The following is a 24,787-nucleotide window of genomic DNA, read 5'->3' as shown; positions in this document are numbered from 1 at the left end:
ACAGAATAATTCTTTTTTGTTGCTGTTGAAAGCTCTGTTTTTGTTTTTTCTTAACTAAAAGAATAATTTTATCTATCCAAAAAGCATGTATTAAATTCTGATGCTAAATTCAGCTTCTAAAGCCATATACCACTGTTTATTAATAGCAAATGTTAATTGAAGGTTATTTTTTTTAAAGAGGAAATAAAGGAAGTATTCAAATTTCTTCATTAGATGCTGGTTTATAAATGTATGACAACACACTTTATATGTATAATTTGTTTAATATTTTTTTATAATCTTGTTTATTCTGTTTGTTAGTATTATTCAAAAATATGGTGGAGATATTAAGAAATAATTTTATGTAAGGTGGAAAACAGCGTATTGTGTGAATATTGATATGAATTTCAAAATGAAAATAGTGTTTTGAAATCAATAATTATTTATCATCTTCGTATATTATATGTTAATTGAAATTTGGCAATGGAAATGACTGAAATACCTTTCGTAGTTTGAGTAATAATTTGAAAATAGAAGATTCTAGAGCTATTTATTTGGAATTAACCTGTAACTGCAGACGAGAGTCAAAATGACTCCGCGTTGTTCATTAGTTCTGATTATCTTCTGGTATTTTGTCCTTGAATGCAATCATCTCTTCAGTACCTTCAAGTTGCTCTTTCAACAGTATATTGGCAAAAGTCTGAGTGTAAGCGCGTGTGTATAACCGAGTTATTCTTTTTCAAAGTTTTGTTGTTATTTATGGAGTCATGGACTCCATGTCTCTGAAATTGCTTTTAGTGTAAAAAGAATAAAGAAATATTTTAAAAATAATATTTTAAAATGTTGTATTCTTTATCTTTGTTTGTTAAATTCTAACATTAACATTAGTGTAATTACGTAATATCTAAACGAAGTAAATACTCAGTAAAATATTGTTTAGAGTTTTTTCTTATAACATCTTTCCAACCATTTAATATTATAACATTTAACATTTTTAATATTAATATTTTTAGTATTTTTGGTAACTACATGATTTCCAGAATGTATTGTGTTTCCAAAATAAATTCTATTGCTGTTAACAAAAGACAAAAAGAAAAAAACAAACAAACAATGAAGTCATTTTGACTTCGTATCTCTGGCAGCGTGAGGAAATTCATGTCTCCAGTTACGGATTACAATAAATAAACCACACAAAAATAATTTTTGATGCAAATGAAATGTTATTTAATCGTTACTTTAACGAAACAAACTTTGCATCCTCCACTCTGATTTTATTTATTTTCCGTTAAATGCTTCTGCGGTTTTATTTATTTTACTACATTCTCGGTATGCACTTTAGAAATTTTAACATCTGAATCTATTCATTTTCCTTTAAGTAAATTAAGATGGTGTTCTTCTACAGCTGTATGAAAAATGAAAGTTTAGAGGGAAAGCGAACATTGAAGAAAATCCAATCTCAGTGAAAGCATTTATGAATATGAAAATAATGCATAAAGAAAGTGGCAAAGCTATTGCGCAGTGGAGAGGAAAAGGAAACAAAAAGAAAAAAGACAAGAGAAAAGAATAAATAACAAGTAGAGCTTCCTTTTCTTTTCAAGCAAGCTCATTGCAGGAGTTCGTAAATGACTCAGACGAGTATGAAACATAAATCAACAGATGTGACTCAAGAAGATTCGGAGGACGATCCAAGTAGAAAGACGACCGGATTTTAATCACTACTAACAACACATCATATGGATTATCGACTAAATAAATCTCTGTCGCTCAATTAAAGCAAATTAACCAGACTTTTTGTCTTTTGAAAACCCAAATGTAACTTTTCTAAGCCTTCTCTCTCTCTCTCTCTCTCTCTCTCTTTTATTTTTATAGCTGGATCGGAGAAAAAATGACTTCATCTCATTAATAAACAAGTAGGTGTTTAGACGTCTAGAAGATTTGGTCTTGCGTTATTTTTTTTTTTCAACAATATGATTATGCAGACATTTATCACCTGCCATCCTGTGATTAATTAATGCACCGTGTTGGAAACAACATTGTATACGTTAGAACAAAGACAACGTCCTTGAGACTTAACTGAAAGAGAAAATTTGTATTGTACGACTAAAAAAGCAAATCTATGCATTAAAGAAGTTTCGATGATTAAAATCTTAATGCGATTTTTTAAACATCGGGTAATCATTTGATTCTCTTTATCTTGATTATTATTCTTTTGATGCAATTAAGCAAATAATTCCTGTTCAAAATTCAACTCTCTGATCATAAATATACTTAGCCCATTTAATTATCTCCACATCTAATAAAACAGCGGGTATGAGTTTCGTGTACCTTTCAGATAAAAATTTAATCATTTGAAAAAAATATTAGTCCATAAATAATGACGATAAACCTCCATATGGTGTCACGATAATTTTCTAGGCTAAAAGTTGTTTTAACTGTTAATTAATTTCAGTTACAGTTCTTTAATCAAAAAGGATTTCTTCGCCTAGAATATCCATTTTAATTTCGATAAGTAGAAACCATTTCCAATATTCTTTTTCCGAGAAAGATATGATTTAGAATTTAACGAAACGGAGAAGGAAGTCGTTTTTTTTTTTCATTTTTTAATTAATTTTATAAATAAAATGCTCGAAAATAATTTAAAAGCTGTTTCATTTTGTTTTTAAATTTACTTATTCCATTCCTAATCATTCCATTACTCATTCCATAAATAATAAATATAAATAATTTATCCTTGCATAGAGGTTAGCTACAGATACCAGCTAATCTCAATGCAGGGCTAAAAATGGTCTTTCATAGATATTTTCATCAAAAGTTAAATATATTCACCGAGAATTCCGCCTCACATTTTAAAACTAAAAATAGATTTTTTTAAAAAGATTTCTGTATTGTATTTCTCGTATCAGCAAAGAGATAAACTTATAATTTTAAAGTTATTATTGGAGTATTTTTATTCTTATTTCATTTTGCGCTTTGGTTTCTCCTTAATAGCATAGAATATTTTCGTGGTAGATATCTTCCTTGATTCAACTCAAGGCGCTTTAATAGTCCTCAAATAAGTTTTTAACTAAATAATCATTTATAGTTCTATATATAATTGATATATATTTGATATATATTCAATGAAAAAAAAACCCTGATTCATCTGTTGCATCTTACTTAAGTTTTGCTCTTTGAAAAATGTTTTCACTGGATTGCCGGAGCTATTTTGTTCCTATCAAATTAATCAAGTAAAACACATAGAGATATTTTATAAAAAAAAATTCTGTATTAATTATTTTTTCAACAATTATTGAATATGGAAGATTTTTCGAGGTTCGTTATATTTAATTGTTCGTTGTAAGAGGTTTGTAATAATTCGAAAGTTATTAATTACGATTAGTTTATCGATAGCAAGTTTGTTCTTAAAAAATTCTTGTTCTCTTTGATTAAAAAACTATCACTAAATACTCAGAAATTAACTTTTCAGCTGTGACCTACTCATTCATTTTTGTCGCATATTGTAAATGAATTTATCAAAAGTGCAGAATAAGCCAAGAAGGAAAAGAAGAAAAGACCCGTAAATTTGCTAGTAAAATGAAGTGCTCATTTAATTAATTGGATGAAACTGCGATGTAATGCCACCTATCTTTCCTGCCTATTTGCTAAACTCATCTGAGGCACTCTTCTTTAAGCTTGGCTTTCTACTTAATGACTTGGTAAATTTATTCTATTTTTTGGTCGAGATTTTTTATTGTTGTTACAATCAAGACGCACGATAAAAGATGCAAGAAATGATTTTGATAAATAATTTGCATTCTCCTTCATTCAGGATATGTAATTTGAGAAATCTTCAGAAGTTCCCTTTCTTCTATTTTTTTTTTATTTTATGGCTTATTTCGTTCTAAATCCTGAATAGAATGGCAATACTTTTTAAAAAGTTATATAAGTTAGTAAATAAATAAATAAAGTTCGTGACTTTCAATCATACAACATCTGTAATTCATTGAACTTTTTTTGAAATCTCTACATGGACTTTGCATGGTTTCAAAAGTAATTCTTCAGAAGTAATAGTTAAAGTCGGAGAATTTTTCTTAGATATTCAGCTGCATAAATTTTTTTTAAATAAATAATATAGTTTTAAAATAAAAAGTGTTATTATGAAGAGGAAATTCTTGCATTATGAACACGTGGTTAAAAAACAATTACAGCCAGAAGAGAATGTAAGAGAAAGCATAGGGTGGATCAGAATTCAGGGATTTTTATTTAAAATTTCCTTTTTCTACATGTGCTAAAATAAGTGTTTTTTTTAATAAATTATTAAAAATCACTTTAATGGCCGCTTAGTGTTTCAATGAAAGCTAGTAGAAATAAGGCGTAAAGAGAAATTTAAAGAACATTAGAATATCAAAATATTATCCATAATGTTTAAAATTGGCTGATTTCCGTTTTATCTGACTTAATAAAAAAGAATTTCATCCATTTTAATCATTCTGGATATTGGTTGAGAGATCCTTGGCAAGATAAATATTTGCAGCTATCACATCAAAAAATAAAAATAAAAATTTCCTCTCAGATCTTAAACAATGTTTTTTGAAACATTTATTCATAAATTTAATCTTCTAAAAATAAAACATCTTTAACTCAATTTTTTTGCAATGTTTCATGCAATTAGTAATTATATTTAATCCTTTACGACTCAATTCTTCTTTAAAATCGTATATCGAATGTATTTAATAACTTTTTCATTATTTGTTTCTCCACTGCTGGTCAAACATGAACTGAAACCATATGCCAATCTTTCTTTTTAGATTGGAAGATATCGGAAAATGAAAATCTTGAATTTTAGAGAATAATGAATAAAGACTTACAATCCTATTATTGTACCCATGATGATTTAAAAAATTTTTTCCGCATTATTTCAATACCTTCTACATGAAAAATGAGTGTTAAAAGTAAAATGCGTACGAAGTATAATGTGTTATTTACTTTTACTGCAAACATGTATTTTAAATGCATAAATCCCATATTTTGATTCATTGGCTTTTTTCTACATAGAAGCGACTCTATGAATTATTTAGACTGAATTTTGTGAATTCCAATTACAGAATACAGAAGATGATAATGATATCAGATTCATTTTGAAAGCTCCCTTGTCACTTTAATATAAAGAACTGGTCATCCATAATTTTAGTTTCCTATGTTACAAAGAATCTCGGATGGAACTGAGACATCAACTGTCATGCAATCATAAAATCGATATAATACCAGCAGAACAACGCTACCAATAAACATTTCGAACGAATCGTATGAAAATGCTCCGGTTTGACTTCAAAGTTTTGAAGTTATTTTAGATAAAAGACAAAGTTTTTTTCAACTCTTATCTTTTGTGTTATCATCAAATAAACTTTAATGCTACAACTTCTTCATATGCTTCAAACAATGGGGAATAAAAACAGTATTTTAATAGAAGCAAACATTTCAAAGTATCAAAATAGATTTTTTAAAGAAGCGTATTGTTTTCTCCCCCTCCCCAACATAGACGAAATAATGCAAAATTATTCTATTTTAAAATGGAGTTGGAAAAGGCTTAATTTTTGAAACTCAAATTTGTCTGAATTTTTAATTCAACCTCTTTGAAATGGAAATCTATTCATTTTGCTTTAATTATTTTAAAATACTTCTGTTACGTAGTCTTTTTTCTATTAAATTTGCTTGAAGTTAGTAAAATATATAAAATATCGAAATGAAATATAAAATTACTACAATTTTTCACACAGATGAGTAATTCACCGTTCAGAGCATCTCCCATTCATTTGAAATCTTTTTACAAAATTTTAATTAAATGAAATTATTTCATCTGAATTCTCGACCTTATTATCTTGACTTCAAAGTTTCAAAATTATTTTAGATATAAGAAATTTTTTTTAAAACCCTTATCTTTTGTGTTATCATATCAAATAAACTTCTTCATGATGCTTCAAACAACTAAGAATAAAAACAGTATATTCAAAGAAATAAACACTTCGACGTATTAAAACATATTTTCTTTCCTTTCCCGTCTTAACATAGACAAAATAATGCAAAATTATCCCACTTTAAAATGGAGTGAAGTTGGAGTTAAAATGAAATTCTATTTTAAAATTTTGGAAACTCAAATTTGTCCTAATCTTTGTTTCAGCAGCTTTGAAAAAGAAATCAATTTATTTTGTATTAATTACCTTAGATACTTTAATTGCCTCGTTTTTTATATTAAATTTCCTTGACATTAGTAAAATATATAAAAAAATCGAAATAAATATAAAATTGCTACAATTTTTCACACAGATGATCAATACAGCGTTCAGAGCATCTCCAGTTAATTTGAAATTTTTTGCAAAACTCTAATTAAATGAAATTATTTCATCTGAATTCGTAGCCTTATCTAAGTACAAATTATAGACTATGCGGGTTTTTATTTGAAGGTAGCAACTTCCCGTCTGGACTTCTGATCTGTTAGATATGCTAATTTCAGCTAATCGAGTGACGACGACTGCAGTCGCCATGCAGAGGTGAGCGCCAGTGATTAAGAGAAATGATTCTTTTCTGGTGTGTAAATAGGCTGTTGACGTAACTCAGTAACCTTTCATGCTTAGGGTTGTCTGACCTCGAACTTTTTCAAGGCGTAGTCGTATACACTCGGCTGCGCAGCGCAACGAAATAGACACTAAGTTTATATACAGATAATAACACAAACTAGCAATTGGATTGGGAAAGATGATTTCATAATGATTTGTGCAGTATCAGTAATCTCTTACCTTTAAATTTGAATAATAATTATGAATCGTTAATGATATCTGAAAGTTTGTGAAGGTATCAGCTGTTGGTTCCAGCTAGCTGGAGTTCATCAAAAAGACTGGTAGTTCTAGAGTGAATGCATTTTAATTAGTTTAATGCCTTTTATAATATAATTAATAGGTTTTGAAGTAAAGAATTTAACTATAAATTTCAAATTTAATGCTTCTAAGAAAAAACACTAATAACAGATCCTGATAAAATTTTTTGTAACAGTTATTATCAGGACATATTGAAGAGTTTGATGCCGATTGACCATACTTCTTTTTTTAGAATTTTTCTTTGGCCTAATGTGAAATAAAAGCCTTGGCGTAGAAATTCTGTAAAGTTTATGTGTTTTCCTTTCCCTCGGATATAGTCAATAAATACACTTTGGATTCTTTCATGTACTTACATTTTTTCCCAGTGTTCAGGATTTCAGGAACTCTTTAAGCAGAAAAACTGAAACATGAATCAATCTAATATGTTATTCTTATATAATTAAATTTTGTTTAGAAATATGTGCTGATAATAAAATACTAGTTGTGATGATTATTTTTCATTTTTCTGTGATTGGTACAGTAAAGAACCTAAATTTCTAATCCGAAAAAAAAGTCAAAAATCAATATCAAAGTGATAAGTGTATTATTTAGTATATAGAAAAAAATTATAAAATATTATAATTTTTATTAATAATAAATACTTTATTATAAAATATTATTTAGTATATTAGTATTTTAGAAAAGTTTCCTTTAATATTTTGTAAACAATCATTGAATAGGTTGAAATTTCAAGTTTCCTTTACTTTCTGTAACCCTGAATTAGATATACACAATGAATTATTTACTTAATAATAAAAAATATCTTCTTAAGATTAATACAAATTACTATAATGATTTTAGAACAATAAAGTAATGAATTTCCTCTTTATTTGCAATACAAAAGCAATATTTACAAAATAAAAGTGCCACTTTTAAAATTATAGCAAGGAAGCGGGATTAAGCATGCCTCAATATGAAATAATAGTTTAAGTATTTGCATAATCACATGAAACAGAAAAAAAAATGCCGAACTATTCAAGAAATGAAATTTATATAAATGCAACATTTCAAACTAAATACTTTAAAATACATGAATCTTTATTATAAGATCAATAATTTACATTAAAATCCCGATCAATAATTAGATGTACATTAAATCAAATGCTAAGTCCAAGTAAAATTAAGAATAGCTCACCAATAAAAAATAAATGCGATTTTATCAACTTCAATTATCAAAAAGTTTTTTTTTTGTACTAATCCCTTTTTATTTATTTTTTTCTCACCACAAACAAGACGTTTTCCTGAGAAAGAATTTTACATTCTCCAATCGATTTAATTCCTTTTTCATTAATTTTTATTTTTGTGATTAATTTCGAAATTTAATCTTAAATAATTGATGCAGAAAATTAAGCTCTGCCGCCGCCCATGTTCTAGATAAGAGCGTGCATTATAGTTATAGCATCAGAAAATCAACTTTTCGAATTAGAATCATGTTTTTAAAAGAAGCGGTAGTTCTCAAAAGATTTATAGGCAGAAAATCGGCTAACTTTTGTAATAAAAATATTTTTTTCTTTATGAAATTTGCGAAAAACACAATATAATTTAAATTTCTGGAATTATTTATATCCATTGTTTTCGTTAATTGCATATAGGCGATGTTATTGGTACGTAATTTTCCTCGTCGTGGCTATGAGATAAGCTGTTTTTTTTTTTCGTAGCTCGTTTTGTGTATTATCTAGCAAATGCTTGGAAAAGGGCCAGCTAGATTTTAATTTCGTTAAGAATTCGACGATGAGAATTTTTTCGTTATTAAATTATGAATTAAGTTAGAAGACATCACGAGAAAGATAAATAAGAATGTAGCTGTAACAAAATAAGAAAATACGAGAAAATATGCATGCCTTTTAGCATTTTCATTAAGGATTGCGAAAAATGATGCTTTTATAACGCAGATTTACGCCTTCTTAATTCGATTTCAAAACGATTTACGATAAAAATATCCTTTTTGTGAAATAAAGCATCCGGTTCTGGTTGGTCTTGTCTTTTTGACTAGAAAAAGAAAAAAATTCTCTCTTGAGTCTTTTTCTGCACTGTTTAATTTATCCAAAATCATTGCCATTTAAAAAAAAAATTAATTTGATTTTTTTGTTATTTTGAAAAATTGTATCAATTGTATTTAAAAATGTAAACATTAAGATATGTAATAGAATTTCAGCTATATTTTGGTAGTTCGAAGCATTACAAATTCAAATTTTCATATATTTTCTCTAAGGAGATATATATGGACAGAGAGAGAAAGAGAATATCCTACTTTAAACTTTCTCTATAACATTCAACTAAAATAATGAAGGTACGGTATTATTTTATATTAACTCCCAGAACATGACTGAATTCTTTGTCCTTTTTACCGAGAACATCCTATAAATTTTAAAATTTAAAAACTTTTTTACATATATATTTTGGGGCTATTATCTGATATTAAAATTTTAAGACAAAACCTATTATCATATCGTTGTTATTGTATTAAAATTTCGTATGTCAAGAACCACACAAACAAAACAGCAAATTTTGAAGTAACATCTAAAATCACAAATGTCCCATCACTATTTGTGACTACATATAAATATAATTTGTGACCACGTAAAAAATTTGACAGTGTATATAGCTAATCGATGTTTTGCATCATTACATTGTTTTGACAAATTTAACATACGACATTTTGATATAAGAATGACGTCGTAGACCCTTTTAACTTTTGAAAATTACTATAATAAAGTAAGGAAGGCTTTTAATTTATCACTTTCTCTAACCCCAAAACGATTACCTGATTCTCTCAAAATCTGCTACAAAAAACACATTATGCTTGTTCACATGATTTCAGATATGAATTTATGATTGTAATAAACTACTTTTAACCTTGATGTAAATCAAAAAAACCTTCAACAGATCAGAAAATAAATTTTAAAATTTCTAATTTTTATTTTCATAAAAATTTCTGAAACCGGCAATTTGAAATTTATATGAAAATGGTTAATTACTGATTTTTGAAACAGTGACTAAATCTTAAGTGACATCATATAGGTCTTTTTATATCATCGCTTGTCAAATATAACTCCTCTACAGTAAATAACAAATTCCTTCCAATTTTTAAATTATATACATTAACAAAACTAAATAATGTCTAAAAAAATTAATAGATTTCATTTAAAAATGCTATTTATTGCCAACACACTTTGGTAAACATTACTGAATTTTGAAATTTCAATTACTGCATTCAAAGTTGCCTAACACAATTATTTTCTTTCACTTATCGATATTCTTTTAATCTAAAGAAACTTCGTATTTACTTTCCATTAGAATCGAGATTTATTTTTCATTATCTATTTGAATGGAAAATAGATTATCTGTTAAAGAATAAATAGCAAGCTTTATATAAGAAGAAGAAAATGTTTTGCAATACATTCCAAAAAATGTGTAAGAGTTTTTGGAAAATTGCAAAAGACATTATTTTTAAAAATGCATGTAGCAGAATAGAAAAGAAAAAAGCATTTTTTTAAATTTTTATTTCTTAAAATACACACGTTAATAAAACCATTATTCTAAAATTAGGTTCTAAATCTTTTAAAATTTCAAAATCATGTGAGTTTTCTATAGCATTTTCATTTCAGATAAAAAATTTCTTATGATTTGAATGTTAAATAAGATTTTTTATTTCAGATTAGAAAGATATAATTAACAGGTTTTTGACGTTTTTAAATATCCATATATGTACTCGTAGGATGATCAAATAAGTTTTCTAACTAAACAATGAAATGATTTCGGTAAGTTTAATAAATAAGCGACAATACTTTATAATATTTCGTTATTTTTCCCTTTAAAATTTTAATCAATTTTTTGCTTAAATTTTAGTTTTATCTTTTAATTTAAATGAAAATAAACAATGAAATTAAAGCATTAAAAACTGTTTTTCCTGATTCCAGAAGTTCATATCTGAATTTTACAAATTTCTGAACCCCCCCCCCCCGTCCAAAAAAACACACACGTCAATTTTGGACAGATATGGTCTTTAGAAACAGTACTCTTGTAACTAACACATACTTAAAAAAAAGTGAATAAGATATTGATATTTTTTAGTCTCCTACTTTGATTTCTGTCTATTAAAAGCTACCTTATATCAATACTTTTAAATAGATTTACGGCAGTATAGATTAAAATCCATTACCCCATTCTACAAATTTGCTTTAAATACATTACTAGCGTCATCTACACCAGCTGCTTTCATGACAATATGCTGTAACATACTAAGTTACATTTGATACTGTTTGAAACAATATAGGGACATCACTATAGTACTCCGGCATTTTATTTCAGCGGATTTCGCATCCTATCTGCGGTTCCTTTGGAAGGTTGGAGCAATCGATTCTTACCCATCAGCTTAAAAGTTCAGTAAATATTGACTTAGTTTCGATCTCTGTTGGATATCTACGTTAAAAGATAAAATGAATTTCTACATCTTTTTCTTAATTTCCTTTTAAGATTTTTTTATTTATTTTGCTAAGTATAAATTTTACACTACTGGGTTTACTTTAACGCTGAACTATTTTTTAGATATTAAAACTATTAATTTTATTTTTATCTGTCTTTATTAAGAAAATAAATGTCCAAAGCCATATTTTTATTTCGTCTTTTTAAAAATGTAGAATTTGAAATTAATTTTGTTTAGCTTATCATAATATGGTGGTGAAAATTTTCTTCCTATTTGCTTAACTGTTTCAGAAGGAAATTTATAAAAAAGTTTAAACCGATATTTTTTTATAAGTTTTGAAATTTCTTCCCGAATGCCATATGAACGATAATATTAAACGAAATCTTGACACTTTTAAAATGCTTTTCAAGTAATTAGAAACAAAATTAATAATGATTAAAAATCATGATCAAGTCGAGCGTCTAAATTATTAAAAAATTAAGTTATATTATGGAGTATTATATTATATTATTTTATGTTATTAGGTGCTTGCATGTATTTTGATCATTTTTTTACTTTAAAAAGACATTTATTGAGAAAAATTGGAACAATATATATCAATCAAAATATTTTTCATTATTTTCTACAACTTTTTCCCATTTTCGTCTAATAAGTCTTACATCTGATTGTCTTCGAATTTTTTTAGTCCTCCAGGCCGTTTTTTGTCACTGACATCGAAATCATCCCTCTTAAATCGTTGAAATCAAAACCGACAATTGGGATATGATGGAGCAGCATCACCATAAGTTTCTAGAAGTGCTTGATGGGCTTCGATAGCAGATTTCTTCAAATCAAACAAGCAAACAAACAAAAAAAGAACAATGAATGTCGAAAATGCAATTTGAAGCTTTCCATGATTGAGGTCATTATACACTGAATGACTCAATAATACTAAATGAAAAACTTTCAAAATGATAGCAATAAAGTAATCGTAAATAGGTAAAAGCCAAATGCATTGTCGTTTTTATAGATACTTCGAATGTTTACCAATAGACGTCGCTGATAAAAAAAAAATACATACAAGCACCTAATATATACGAAGTATGTTATAATTTCCATCTAGCATCTAATTGCAAGTGGTGATATCAAAGCTTTTATTTCCCCCGCAGTGATTTCTTGACTTTTATTCAAAAGCAATGGCTTATTGCTGCAGCGGTCAGCAGACGAGGAAATAATGGACACAACAGAGCAATAACCTTCCATTGAAATAAGGAAGATGTTGAAGCAAGGGAAATTGTTGTATCGAACGTTGAGAAGCCTTGCCCTTATAGGGCAATAATGTGCACGTTACAAATTCATTTAACATTTTATCTCATTTTCATCAAATTTTGAAATGTAACCAAAGACAAATGCCTTTAGATAACTTTCTTGGGAATAAAAAACATTCTTTATAAATTACATTATTACTTCTTTTCGAAATGGAACGCATTTTAAAATATTCCTATGGGGGAAAAAAATGTTTCGCTTTACAAGGAAGCCTCGAGAACGAATTATTTTCGTTAAGCGAGGATCCACTGTATATCTATATATTTTACATAATAACTTGCCTCATATAAAATTTATCCAGAAAGAATAAACTAATATTCATACAGAATTTTCCTCTTGTTTAGTTCAGTTAATTTAGTTATATTAACGTCTCATTTTAAACCAACACTAGGGCTATTTTTGGGACGGACCTCATCATTTTGAACTGCGGTCAGATGACGAGGACGACACTTGAGCTGGCACTTCCCTCTCCTCACCGCACCACACCAGCGGGAGGACGTTTGGTCTGACGGATTTAACGCACATCAGATCCGCTTACACGACAGTCCTTCGGTGGAAACGGGTCTCAAACATGAAACCCACACGTTCCGAAACCATCGGGTTCCAAACTTATCACTAGACCATCGCGGCCAGAATTTTCCTCTAAACGGGTAAATTAGTTGTTAAAAACCATTAGTCCATTGTAATTAGGTAAAACAGGAATAAAAAAAGTTAGAAAGTTTTTAAGCTTTGGTTAAATATCCCTTTATATCTCTAGGAACTGATAACCAAAAAAATCCCGCCGGTAAGGGGAGAGTTTCCCCTCAAACTCAAACTTTAGGCTTCCAAAAAGTCAACTGTAAACCGGTTGTATCTTGCTTATAGAACAAATTACTATTATGATTTATCGCAAATATAAGTAATTTTTGTATAAATTATTACATTAGATTAAGGCTTGTATCTGGTATAATTTTCCTGTAATATTTGTTGAAAAATACAAAAAATACCATAAAATATGATTTTTTTTGTTAAAGAGAGTAAATGGAAGCTTTATTGAACTGACAAATTTGGATGTAGTTTGGAAAAGAAAGTTTATTATTTATTTCTTTTGTCAAAATTAAAAAATTTATGTTTTCTTTTTATATGCCAGAGCTTCTGTTAGAAATTTATACAAAGTAATCCATTTCTTTCTTTTTTACTTTTGTGCATTTCGTTTTGAAGAGGAATCATGTAACGTAGTTTAAAATCAAAACTTTACTGAATACCAAACAACACATTACTTAATATGAATCTAAAATTTGGAACATTTGGAATAAATTTTTATTTAAAATTACAATAGTTAAAAGTATTTTCTGTCGATATAATGCAGAATAATATAATTTTTTTAGCTCTACTGTATACAGCCATTATTTTCTTTCTCGAAAACGTATATGACTAAGATATTCGAGACTTATGACGAGATACTTGAGACTTGGCATTTGTTGCTATAATAATGCAATGCAAGTTATACAAGAGCAAAATTGAAATATTTTCGAATATCACCATTCGATAGGGAGGCTTCTACTTGGCGGAAATCTATCTTGGATCAATCAGCTTTATAGTGAAAACAGTGGGCATTCTTCTCCATGCTCTCAGTTACCAACAATACACGTGGAATTGAAAAGAAGTTACAATTTAGTAAAATACATCGCAAGAAATTCTTAGCATTATTGCGACAGCACTTGCTTACAGTGATATAAGATATGATCTTATTAACATCTGGCTGAGTTGCATAAGAGGATGTCAGTTTCTACGAAGCCATATCCGCAAAGAGTCGAAAATCTGGCTATTTCAAATTGAAAATAATTGGCATGGCCGAGATAATGCCTTCATTAGCCAGTCAGATCTTATAGTAATAACCGGAAAAGACATTATTAAAATTTATGCAAACAGTTTTCCCAGAGAAGAATCTGAACTGCATATGCAATTGGAATTGGATATAATTAATCACATGGAATAGTACTGTTAGCTTTATTTAATAATAGCAGTGTTATTAGAAATACAAAAATGAAGAGTTTTATAATATATTTGACACAGTTCCAGAACTATTGGTTAGTAGGATTGACAGCTTATACTATGTTCTTAATGTAGGGGTACTCACTCATCTAGTTGTATGACCAAAGGAAGGGACCAAGCATTTGTTTTTGACAAATACATCGAATGTCTTGTCAGCAACAAAATTTTAGATTTGTAGGGGCGCTTTATGAAACGTACTTCAAGAGGAATACTTTTCAGTAAGTTCTCGTTTATTCACATGAGATTTCTGAGAATAGGTAGTAGTAACAAGGAGCGCTTCAATTTGCAACTTGTTAGCTAATTAGAGAGCACATGCAAAAAGCAACAAAAGATGCTGAAGTAGACATTGCCCGCATCGCAACAGATACGTATGACGAGAACAGCAGTTGAGTTATCGTTGGCAAAGATGTCTTCGTTCTGATTTACTCATTGCTATTGCTGCAAGTGACATAAATTTTCTCATTCTCAAAGAGAGTAAAATAAAATAGAAGTTAGTTTTTACAGTTCTAAAGATCTGCAGAACTCTCTTGCTGTGATTGATTACGAAAATTCTGTTCTATTCTTTCATGTAAATAGTTTTTACGACATAGCTTCAAGATACTAGGGGAAAGGAGAATTGCAGATAGAACAATTATTCAGCCCTAGAAAGTACCGGCTAGATACTGTAACGAAACGTGTTCCGACTTAGGAAGTCAATGACTCAGTGGTAGACTGCTATGAACTGACAGCGATAGTTCGCAAGTTCGTATCTGATTGCAGGCAAATTTCCTAAAAACTGTTTTGTTATTGATTTCCTTTCTGTTATTTCTCGTCTGTTCTAGAATGTTCTTATAATTTCTGTGTCTTTCTAAATCTGGAAGATTCGAGTCATTTCGTCTTGTGGATAAAAATAGATGTAAGGTTTAGTTCCTTGAATAAATCTCGAGTTGAGATTAGCGAGTGTTAACTTGGACTTCAGTTAACGCACAGTTTAGCTACGCGACAATATCTCTGAGATTTTCAATAACCCTTTTGATGAAAACAAAAAAGAAAGAGACATCAACATTCATCAATCACAAAGAAAGAAGAAAACAGCTTTATTAAAATAAAATATGTCTGTTTTAATAAATTCGCTAATTAAGTTAGCCCCGCTGTTACTCCCGCTGTTCCTCTCCAAGTTACTTCCATTGACAGAGATTGGGTTTCGACACCAAATGCGAACATGGCAAGGAAATAATTTGAACTCATCCTGGGAATGAAAGTTAGTGAATAAATCGTTGGTGCTTGTACATACTCCTAAAGAACCTAAATAGTGTAAAAGTGGATGTAATATAGGTTGTGGAACAAAATGCACGTATGTGAAAGTTAATTTGAATTACTCTAGTATGTGAAAGAACTGCCCAGGCCAACAATATAATAATATCGAAGCGTCAGGTATTGCCGGAAAAGATAGCAATATTATATAGCAAAGTTAGATAAATTGCGTTAAATAATTCAATTAAAATTTTTAGTAATTGCAGTATTTTTAAATAAAAAATATTGAAATATATCCTAAACTATTTTTTAAACATTTCGATATTTATAGACCCTTATCTTTGACTATTTTCCAAGTTTTACGTTTACGGAAGACTATGTGTTTCTAGGGGAAAAGGGAAGCTTCGATTTTAAACTATGTTATATGCTTTCTGTTCCATAAAAAATGCATAGAAATTTAAAAAAAAAAACCATAGACTAAGTCTCATAGGCTTTTTACAGCAGCTCTGGTAAAAAAATTTGAAACACAACAAAATTTATAATTTAATTCAAATAACATTTTTTTTTTTGCGTTTTATGTTTGGCAATTGAATAAAATCTTTATTTTGCTCAAATTGAAAAAAGAATATAATCGAAAAATTTTTAATATCTTATTGGTCATTTTTTTACATAAAACAAATTATGACGGTAAAACTACACTAGGTACAAGCTTTAATATAATGAAACAGAAAACGTAATTAATTATTGATGCGAAAAAATTATAAAATTTTTTATAAGCACGATGCAATCATTTACGGTTTAACTTTTTCGCAGGAGGGAGTTAAGAGGAAGCTCATCTCTCAACGTTGGACAAATTTCGGCTCTCAGTTTTTTGAGATAAAAGAAGTATTTGACCAAAGTTTAAAAACTTTCTTTTTCTCCTAATTGCTGTTTATCTGTCTACTCACAGTAGATTAATTTATAGCTCTAGAGAACGAAATAAAAATCTGATCGTTAGCCTGTTGGTTCTCCCTAAGCCCTTCGTTAGTCTTTTTTATCTTCTTACCATTTTGCCTACTCTCTTGTAAATGTCTTCATTAGTTCAGGGCTGCACATGGATATGTAATTTAGATCTTTGAGCAGAAGTACTTTTTACTTATAACTTGAGTTCCCTTTGATAGAAACGCCTTCTAGAAGAAGAATGAGCTTATTTGATCGTTTGTGCTGCAAATGTAGTAATTATATAATACAAAAACAATAAAAAAATTAAAGATTTTGTGGATATAGTGTAATTTGCTTAACATGGCATAAAACAACGGGTTCAAGTCAAACTTTGAATTCCACATACAAAAAGTTTCGTGTGCTTAGAAAGTTTTATTAATTAAAAAAAATATTTCACATCCCACATTTCATATAAAATTACATGTTACAAAAGACTTTGTTGAAGTATTAACAAAATGAGGAGAATGTTCTAACTACCTACGCGAACAATTCTCTGGTTTATCCTAAGCAAGGCTGAAAAATGGGGAATTTGTAGGAAGAATGAATATGGAAATAGAATAGAGAAAATTCTGGCAATCCTTCAAACCAGTAATAACCAATTTTTAGAAACCACAAAGACCCAAATTACAAATTTATTGCAGAAGGGATATTAGCAAATCTCAGTATAATAGGGTAAAATATGATATTAAAAGTTCGCTTTCTCCATTATCATTTGGACTATTATTCCGAAAATTTTGTTACAATCAGCAAGCAGTAAGACGAAAGATACAGCCAAACAAAAAGAGAATGGGCAGGGTTATCAATCAAGAAAGGTGGAATATCAGTTTGACTACTATTACTGGGCGTTGAAAAGATGATCAAGTTCATCAGAAGAAAGGCGGAAAACTAGTTTCAAAAAAAGAAAGGAAACGTTACAATAAAAATTCCTGACCGAATGAAAGGTATAATAAATCATGAACCAATTTTACTTGTCAAGTGATATTTGTTTCAAATCCATACATTCTACACAAAACTATATATGAAGTACTGATGTTTTTTTCTTTTTCTTTTCATTTACCATCGAAAAAAAAAAGAAACAAATTCTTTGTACTTTGTACAAATATTGGACACAAAGCTATTTTATAATTCAAAAACCGAAATAATCATAGTTTTAAAACGATGCATTTTTTAAATTTAAAAATCAAAATTGAAAGATATTGGTTTGTTCTAGATGGATAAATGTTTCTACGAAATTGTTTTATCTATATTGTCATTTAAAACTGAAACTGAGCATTCATCCTTTTTAGAGGAATGAACAATCATCTATAGGTTTGAATTTAGACAAGTGTTGTCAGATTTCTATCGCATAGTTACATATTTCTAGAGAGTAGTGGTTCTCGTATTTTTAAACATGTCTGGGACAATTTCTGAGTTTGTATTCAACTAAAGTTTTTTTCTTCCTTACTAATGTTAAAAGGCTGCATTCTTGGCTGTTTCTTTAACTAAAAAAAGGGGGTTGAACATGATTTCAAGTTTCTGGATTTAAAGGAATAAATTTAAAATGGCAGACAGAGCAAACAAAAATGTATACATGATATATCACATGTGAATTTAAATTATCAAAACCTGACTCATACATACATTTAAAATATATACATTATATATTTACATACATTACATTTTAAACTGAAGTTACGAATTTGAATATCAAATGAAGTCACCTAAAAGAATTTCTTTGCAGCAGAAGAATGAATGGTGGAATTTTCAAATATTTATTAAAGATTTAAAGGTTGTATAATGTAGTATGTATTAAACACTGTATAATGTAAGGTTTTATATTTTTTCACTGAAGTGTCTAATTCTATAAAAATAGATATAAGGAATGCGGAAAAATTTATTTAAAAAAATTTGATTTTGAACTTAATTTTTAATTGAAATTATTTAGAAAACATTTAATGTTAAATTACCTAATTTTAAAAAGAAGAAAGAAAATCTTACTCTTTTGAATCAAAAATGCATTAAGTAAATGATTTTATTGAGCAATTATTAATTTTTAAAAAAAGGCAAAAATATACCTATACTGTGGTGTATTTCTGACTTGGTAGCTAAAATGATGTTTAAAGTCTCTAGAATAGGGGGGCCGTGGTCATATCGATTTAAAAAATGTTATTAGCCTAAAGGTAAAAAAAAAACATTTTTGAAAAAATATGAATTCTAAAATATTAGGATAATATTAACACTTGATAAAATATAATTTATCAGATTCTCGCGTATTTCTTTATATTCACATAGTTATCACAGCGTTTATAAACATTAAAAATTTGTTTAAGATATCCAAGTAGGTTTGGAGACGATTTTTTAAAAAACATTCTTTAATTTTTTTAATTCATAAATTTTTTTATAGTGCGAAGTATATGAAATAATATAAAAAAGGAGAAAAATAGAAAAAAAGCATTAGAAGGAATTAGAAGAAAAAATTATATATTACCATTAGTTTTTGAAAAAAAAACCCTGATTAGTTAATGAAATTTTATCAAATATTTCTGGCTGAGGAAAAAAAACAGAAGATTAAAATATGATGGAAATATTTGGTTTTTATTTCACACTTCTTAAACTATCTAAAATGTTATAGACTACCAGAAAAAAATTATTTTAATAAATAAATATTTTATGAACATTTGAAGTTATTATTAATGATTTTTTGCCAAAAATTTCTCTACGTTTTGAACTGAAAGTGTCTATAAAATCGAACTAAATAAAGTCATCTCAAAATATGCTGTTTATTAACCCTCCAAGGTGTTTGGAATATGTATACTAAATTTCGTTCAAAGGCTTTTGAGATAACACGTTTTTCGTGAATCAATCGTAATGAAATATTCATTCTTTAGAAAATGCGTTTAAAAGATGCACTTGCAGATTAGTTCATCCAAGTGCATTAGAAACAAATTCCCTTTTGTAGCTTTTTAAGAAGTGTTACCCGAAATAAGCATATTGTGGATAGGTAGACAGAGAGAAAATATAAGCATTTCAAATATCATTTTTAGAGATATTTACGATAAAAATAAAACAAATTATTCACTTCCAGTTAAAAATATCACTATTTCCTGTTTCATTTTATTCCTTTGCATATTACTGAAATATATATATTTGTAGTTTTATCTTACATATATATAAAACAAGGTCTGTTTTAGAATTTAGAAAGTTTAGGCTTTCATTTCAGACCATAAAAAATTATTTTCGAATTTTTCAGGGGTAAGCAATCTTACAACCTAGTCGGATACTTTAAATATAATTGTGTACAACTGTGGATGTTCATAAAATTACAAAAACAGAATATAAATCTAAATTAAATCATTGATATGTTATATATATGTTGAAATGTGAAAAAAAATCACCAATTTATTAAAAGAGGAACCCTATAATGGACCTTTCTGCAAAACGTCGAAATCTGCCTTTGCAATGATTCAAATATGAATCACTGTGCAGTGTTTCTTATGAATAACATTACATATGTACGTGATTGTAATGCAAGTTTAACTCTAAATCTTGTAATTAGAATTTATCACAGAATGCTCATTTGAACACAAAGAATTTGGTTGTATAGAATGATATGAACTAAATATTTTACACTGACCGAAGGTAATGAATGTTATAAAAGGAACAGAAATGTTTAGGAAGTATCACTCTTCGATTTATTATTTAGCAGTTTCCTCTGGTTCATTAAAACATTTCTGAAAAATGTAGGTCATTTTTTGTTTGCTCAGGTTTGATTTTAGTTATATTAAACTAAATTATATTAAATACTTAGATTAAATTAAGTTATATTAAACGTTTTAAAGCAATACTAGAATTATTTTGGTACGGACCTCGTAATTCTGAATCGTGGTCAAATGACAAGGACGACACCTGAGCTGGCACTCTCCTTTACAAACTTCCACACCAGTTTGGCCCCGACGGATTGGACGTGCACCAGACCTGCTCACACGACGAATAATCTGTAGAATCGGGACTCGAACCTGGATCCCTCCGGTTTCGAGGCCGGGACATAACCCCTGGCCACTGTGGCCACTTTTTTTTTTTTTTTTTTTTTCGTCCTTAAAAAAATGAATTGAATGAAACGCAATTCGAAACACAGCGGTTCATGCACAGGTAACTTTTTTAAAAGCACAATAAGCAGTTTTCTAAACTTTGAGTTTAAATATGAATATTCGGCAGTCATTGAATTTTCAATAATGGAAATAATTCTAAATTTAAGATTTGAGTTTTGGGGTAAAAGAACTTTATTTCTTATTAAATTTATAATTAAAATGATTTAAATATCCTCCAAAAGTGTTCTTTTAAACCTGGATTAGAATATTTGTCAAGTTAATATTTTGTTTAGAAGCTACAGCAGGACGATTGGTGAGAGATGTGTTTTTAATATGTGATTGGATGATGGAAAAAAAAAGTTGAGCCGTATCCATTTCTAATTTCACATCACACCAGTGCTATTTTTTTTTAATCTCGAAGGCAGATTTTATATTCAACAGGTTTGTTCAGATGATGGATCAGCGAGTCTGAAATCCGAGATCCACATGGCTGAGAAAAGAAACAAGCATCTAATTTACAATTGGAAGTAGAAATGATTTCCATATAGATGGAGTTCCAGTCGAGTGACTTTAATAAAATAATTACGTCAACTTCAGAGATGATACAGGTGGTTATTGTAGCGGAAAAGTAAGACATGTTCTACAGGTAAAAGTTTTCCTGGGATCCTATTTCAAAATTTCCATACTTCTGAAATTAAGTATATGATGTCGCCAGGCAATATCATAGATTCTTTACTGATATTTCTATTAAAAATTAATTTCTATCAATACACATTTAGAGCACAGTGTTTGTAAAGGGATAGAATTAAAAAAGTATAAGCGACCCATACAGAGGCGCATTAAGGAATATTTTTTACGGGGAGGGGGTGGAGGAGAAAAAGAAACGTCCATATACACCAGAGGTTCCCAAACTTTTTTTCTCGTGGATCACTTTCAAAGTTTTACTATTTTAGGTAGACCCCCTGTTGCTACATTTCTACTGTATTCCCAAAACTCCTAAAAAATATCACCCTAAATTGGGGGTGTTAAGAAGGAAAAAAAAGTAGCACATTTTCTTTTGTCTTATTTATTAAACTATTATTATAAAACTATCATTAATAACTATTATTATAAAACTATTATTAATAAAACTATGTCCTATTACTAAACACTTGTACTATTATCTATTGTTCTATTCAATTCTGCGTTTGAACTGAGTCTCGAATATTTTTGAGTACCTACTTAGTGAATGATGCTACCTGCCTACGTTGATAGGTAAATCCAAGCCAAAATTTTTGTTCTTTATTATGAAAACCAGAAAATTTTTCGTGGACCACCACTTACAACTTGTGAACCCCTGTTTTCTTTTCACGTCTACGTGGACCCCCGTGTGGTCTCCTATGGACCCCTGGGGGTCCACCTGGACCACTTTGGGAACCTATGATATACACTTTAAGGGAAAAACTTCATAATAAAGCAAGGAAATTATTTTGAGATTCAAATGATTTTTTTAAAAGTTGAATCTATTTATCTACTTTTTCGTATACGAAATGTAAAGTATTGTAATCTCAAAAAATTCGAACTCGGGATTTTGATAAATCTCCATCTTTTAGACCTCCTTGAGTTCGGAAAAACATTTTTGAGAAATGTCTATCTGTCTGTAACAAAAACGCTTAGAAGTAGAAGGATGAAATGAAGTGAATGTAAATTTGTTATACGGTATAAGGTACCCATCAAATTTGTAGACTTTTATCAAATTTTGAGGGAAATCCATTAAGAGAAAGTCTATCTGTCCAGCTAATCGAAAATAAGTTAGCGCAATGACTACAAAACAAAGAGGCGCAGATTTAACATTTACAGTGTAGAAACGTATCACATTTTCGGCCAAATTCAACAAAGGTTTGCCGTCTATCGGACTGCCTTTTCAGAAACAAGTATACGCGATAACTGAATCGCAGTGATTTTAATATATCAAATTTGTTATCTGATTTTGTGACTACAAATAAAATTCTGTATCAAATTTTTGTTTCCATCGGCCATAGAAAGCGCGACTAAAACAGAAATTCGGTTTTGGGATACTGTTAACTGCATGCTAGTAATTAATCGCCAAAAAACTTGTCAAGGACTAATCTATAGATTCTATAAAAATAATAATTCATGCCAAAGGTTAATATTGTACGCCAATACTATTCAAGGCGTTCTCTGGAATAATCACTTTTATTAGAGAGTATGCGAGAAAGTTTTTGGGAGACCCCTTCAGCTGGTTTTCAGTATATTATTCAAATAGAGAAAAGCATTGTCTCATAACATTTAAGGCTCAAAATATATTGCCATGTAATTATACCATATTTTGGAAGATTATTCGGAATGAATAATGAAGGTTCAAGTAGAATTTGAAGTTATTATGGTTTTTATAAAGCTCGATTTCGTCAAATCTTTTTTTTAATATTTTTTTTATTTGATTAAATGATGAGACTTACTGCATTGAAGCATGAAAGTTGCAGAACTGCAGATATTTGTAGCAATTTCTTTTTCTTGGAGGGATCAAGATTATGATCTGTATTTGAAAAAGAGCTGCTTATTAATGGATTACAACCATTATCGCTAATGACTTTACTGTCCAATAGATCTTTGCATGGCTATTATTTATACCAGATAAGTGTTTTTTCTTTATTCTATCAGTGTGAATCGAAACACAAAGGTTGCTCTCATTGTTCAGGTGACCTCTAGAAGTTGGAGTCGTCAGCACTTGAAATGAATATGCAGGGAACTATTATCACATATTATAAATGATATATTTTATTATTCATTTTGATCAGATTTGATGCAAAAATAAGTCAAACAATACTGATACTGTTTTGATAAAGAAAAATAATTTATTATGATCTTGTGGGATATTTTTAGTATCTCCGATTTTAAAACCTTTGATTCTCCAAAGTCGAGACTTCACCTGAAAAAAGAATGGAACATATCGTTAGTTCTCAATCAAAAGAATATAGCGTGTAATAAATGCATCTTTTTAAACAGATATCAAGGCTTTATGCGTTCTTTTTTTACTATTAAATTGGACTGAAATCTCTTTTGTTACGAATAAAATAAAGGAATTAAGAAAATTCTAGTCTCAAGTCCTTACAAAGAAAATAAATATTATATTTCCTCAAATAATTATAAACACAGGACTCAAAAAACAAAGAAGCTTCCATTTCGAATTATCCTTAAGGAATCAGAAATTTCTTTTGAATCACTCAAATTAAACCACAGAATCATTCTGAAGTGACGAACTGCTTTGATGCCGATTAATATTATACAAAATTGTGGTTATTGGACCAGATTGAACCTGATTTAGGGAACTGTCCAAATTCGGTAGCCTTTTATTAAAATTCTATTAGAAATTAATTTCTATTTTTTGTGTTAGCTATATATTTGATGATAGAGTTTATATTTCAGTAACAATGGTATGAAATTTTAAAAAGCACTTCCATTTTGGCCTTAATTTGACAATTTTTAAAAATAACACATTTTCTCATTCGAATACTTCTTTTCCTTTTCATAAGACAGCGCCCCTTTTCCAGTGTTCACTCTTCAGTAAAACACAAAATAGGGCATTACTAAAAATAAAAGTCTTGTGAGCGTAAAACAGGTGATGCAATGGATGATTTTATTTTAGATCTGAGATTAGCATTTTCTGAATCCCATTAAACACCCTGAGGTTATATTTAAAACGATTCATGTGCTTTTACTTTAGCTCTCGCAAAAATTAAGTAAGAAAAGAAATATGTTAAAAAGCATTAGTTTCTTGGTTTAGAAAATTTACCATCACAAAGCACACATTTTATGAGATTGATCAATCTAATTTTTGAGACCTAATTTTTATTTAAAATCTCTCTTCGCCT

At 28.8% G+C, this 24,787-nt stretch overlaps 1 long non-coding RNA gene across 1 annotated transcript in view; it reads right to left on the bottom strand.

The window, feature by feature from the left end:
• Nucleotides 1-23,778: 23,778 nt before the first annotated feature.
• Nucleotides 23,779-24,787, bottom strand: part of LOC129958147 (uncharacterized) — a 58,379-nt gene continuing 57,370 nt past the window's right edge. The window contains exon 3 of the long non-coding RNA XR_008783166.1: nt 23,779-23,844. This is a non-coding gene — a long non-coding RNA (uncharacterized LOC129958147). The remainder of the gene's footprint in view (nt 23,845-24,787) is intronic.

Source organism: Argiope bruennichi, chromosome X1, assembly GCF_947563725.1.
Source record: "Argiope bruennichi chromosome X1, qqArgBrue1.1, whole genome shotgun sequence".
Lineage (NCBI taxonomy): Eukaryota > Metazoa > Arthropoda > Arachnida > Araneae > Araneidae > Argiope > Argiope bruennichi.
Note: the sequence above shows the minus strand (reverse complement) of the source record. Positions and strands in the feature narration are given on the sequence as shown.